This window comes from Muntiacus reevesi, chromosome X (assembly GCF_963930625.1).
Source record: "Muntiacus reevesi chromosome X, mMunRee1.1, whole genome shotgun sequence".
NCBI classification, from domain to species: domain Eukaryota; kingdom Metazoa; phylum Chordata; class Mammalia; order Artiodactyla; family Cervidae; genus Muntiacus; species Muntiacus reevesi.
This window is the reverse complement of record NC_089271.1, coordinates 97,074,865-97,078,623: the sequence shown is the minus strand read 5'-3', so window position 1 is coordinate 97,078,623 and position 3,759 is coordinate 97,074,865.

Below are 3,759 nucleotides of genomic sequence, written 5' to 3'. Positions count from 1 at the left end.
CACTGGGAGTTGGCAAGCGCAGTCATTACTTCTGTTGCAGGTCGGGCAGCAGGGCTTGATTCTCCAGCTCCTCCACCTCGTCAGGACCTAGGTTTTCTGGGCACAGCAAAGTGACCCCAATGTCCACGAGATCTGTGTGCAAAGACAGGGCACAGAAGGAGAACAAGGTGATTCAAAAGTCACGCCTGCTAGAGAGTAAGATCGCATTACGGAAGGGAACCTTGGTGAACTGGATCCTCTGTCTGAGCCTTTCAGCGGGCTCACCTTGGCAAAGGGAATTCAGGGCAATGCCAAGTGAGGGAGGGAGAAAAATGAAAGGGAGAGGCCTGGCGCTCCAGGAACCCACCAGGACGTGGGCAGCTCTCAGTCTGACCACTGCAGGCTGCAGGGTCAGAGCAGGAGGGCCCCGGCGGGAAGCCTGTGGATATCAGGTCCCCAAGTGATTCACCAGCAGAGAGGTGTTGCTGTGGGGCCTCACCTCTGGGGAGTCAGGGGACTTGCTCAGGCCCTGCTGCACGCAGTGGGGATGGGGAACCCAGGCTGGGTGCTGTGGTGCCTCTCATGTTCTCTGCCGGGCACACAAACACACACACATGTACATGCACAGAGACAAGTGCCACATGCAGACCTGGATCTGGGCGGGGCTCATCCCCAGCCTCTGCTCCAGGAGCTCCCACGAGGCTGCGTCCTCCCAGTCCACTGCCTGATGTGGACGGCCAGGGTACAGTGCCAGGTCTGCATAGTACAGGCCACGGACCGCGTTTCCAGGTTCTTGACATCATTTAAGAAGAAACCTGGATAAGTCTTTCAGGACAGACAACTGAACTTCATCTCCCAGGGCTCCCAGGGCCTCACGCGGCTGTGGAAACACAGATCCACAAGGGCCAGAAGCCTGACACAGCGGCCTGCAAGCTCACAGCCCTGGGCCGGACATCAGCCCCACGTGTCTGGGCATCCTCCAAGCAAGCTGACACAGAGGGGAGGGTCACAGAGGGCTGGTTCCTTCCACCCATCTCCACACTGTCTGTTGACTGGGTTTGGTGAGCCAGAGGACCCGTCCATCACATGCAGTCTGTGGGGAGGTCAGGAAGGAGGGCAGGACAGCAGGAGAGAGGCATGAGGTGAGTTTGAAGAAAGAGGGAGTTAAAACCCTGGGAGCACTCAGGAGGGAGGATGGGTCCCCTGGCTTCACAGCCAGTGGCTGGGCTCTGGTCCTCTCCCAGCACAGACAGGGACAGTCCTGGGCTTGGTTTCCCCCAACACTGGGCCCCACCCCACCCCTCAGCTCCCTGGCCCCATCACTGCCCATGCTCTGCAGATCCTCCATCTTAGCCCAGGGCTGCTGAGCGCAGATCTGTGCTAACCAATCTGGCCTCGACCCTGGGGCTGCCCTGGATCTCAGACGCCCTGCCAGGTGTCTTTCCCGGGTGTCTTCATCTTTGGGAGCCACCTTCCTCCCATCCCTTCTCACACCATGGCCTCCACTGTCAGCAGATGCCCTGGTCCCTGCCCAGAGCCTAGAGTAGAACAGAGAGCAGAAACTACTGGGACGGTCATGTCCTTGCCAGGGCCTGGGATGGCACCACACAAGGATCACAGAATTCAAACCTCAAATAACCCGCTAGGTTACTGTCACCTCATTTGACTGCTGAGGAGGAGCCGAGGGATAGAGAGATAGCCCATGACTGCAAGGGACCTGACCACTCGCCCCTCCATTCTCACTTCTTTCCTTGTACCTGGTTGGGGTTCCCTGTTTACTCGAGGGGGGTGGAGGCAGAGGAGCAGAGCCAAGGGCCTGAACATCAGCAGCATCTCAGCAACTCACAGGGAGCCTCCGTTTCCATGATTCTGTGATGACGGGGACAAAGTCCCAGAGGCACCCAGTTCAGGGCCTTACGGGCCTCTCCTTCCCCAAACACAGCAAAGCCACAGTTCTCACAGGCCCACAAGGCCCCACCTGATCTGGCTCCTACCCTAGTGGTCTGCTCTCCTCACCCCTGGATTCACCCCCAGTAGCTATGCAGGCCGTCCTTTCACCCTTAGAACAATTCAGTGTGTTCTTACTTTAGAGCCTTTGTAGGGTGTGAGGAGTATCATCGTGTCCCCTCAGAGTCAGGTGCTGGAGTCTCAACCCCAAGTACCTCGGCGTGACCTTGCAGACAAAGGAAAGGTCTTCTCAGAGCTGACGGTGGTCAAGTGAGCTCATTCGGATGGAACCTCCTCTAACAGGACGGCTGTCTCCATACAAAGGACACATTTAGAGACAGACAGACACAGAGGAGAGCTCCAGGAGAAGAGGAAGGTGGAGCTCTCCATGCCCAGACATGGCCACCATGGCCAGCAAAGCCCCAGAAGTGAGGGGGGAGAAATGGAACAGACCCTCCACCTCCGTCATGAGAACCAGCGTCAGTCAAAACCTTGACCTCAGTTGCTGGCCTCCGGAACCAACACGGTTTGTAGTTTGAGCCACCCAGTCTGTGTGACCCTGACACAAAACCCTTTCTCCAAAGAAGACCCTTTCTTCAAAGACGACACAGATGGCCAACAGGCACATGAAAAGAAACTCAACATTCCTAATTAACATCCAAATACAAATCAACACTCCAATGAAGTATCACCTTACACTGATCAGAATGGCCATCATCATAAAAACCTATGAAGAATAAATGCTGGAGAGGATGCAGAGAAAAGGGAACCTTTGTACACTGTTGGTGAAATGTAAATTGGTACAGTCAATAGGGAGAACCGTATGGAGGATCCTTAAACAACTACAAACAGAACTCCCAGATGATCCAACAATCCCACTCCTAAATATATACATGGAAAAGACAGAAAGTCTAATATGAAAATATACATGCACCCCAATGTTCATTGCAACACTATTTACAGCAGACAAGATATGGAGGAATCTAAATGTCCATCAACGGATGATTAGATAAAGAAGAAAGAAGATGTGGTGCGCACACACACACACACACACACACACACACACACACACACACAGGAATCCTTCTTAGCCATGGAAAATGATGAAGTAATACCATCTGTAGCAACATAAATGGACCTAGAGATTATCATATTAAGAGAAGCAAGTCAGAAAGAGAAAGACAAATATTGTATGGTATCACTTATATGTGGAATCTAAAAAGATGCTACAAACGAAATTATTTACAGAGCAGATACAGACTCAGAGAACAAATTTATGGTTACCAAAGAGGAAAAGCAGGGGAAACGATAAATTAGGAGTTTGAGATTAACAGATACACATGACTATGTATAAAATAGTACTACTGTGGTGCTGGGGAACTCTTGAAAGTACCTTGGACAGCAAGGAGATCAAGCCAGCCCATCCTAAAGGATATCAACTGTGAATATCCATTGGAAGGACTGATGCTAAAGCTGGTCACCTGATGGGAAAAACCGACTCACCTGGGCTCTGTCCTCTCTGCCCCTGAGTCCCCACTCCTCACACCAAGTCCCCAGTCTCTCAGAGCCCGGGATGTCAGGAAGTCAGGACAGGTCTAGTGTGTTCTTCACACCCCAGGGGCTCCCAGGGCTGACAACAGAGGCGGGAATCTGTGAGGTCCCTTCAGCCCTCCTCAGGGACCTCATCTTGTCTCTGGGTAGGTCTTCGGATTCTCTCCTCTCCCCTACTAAGCCCCCAGCCCTTAAACCAGGACTTCAGTCACCCTGAGAACCAGATGTCAGGAAGTATGCTCCCTATATCAGGAACCCAGGCTGAACCCCGTATGTTAGGAA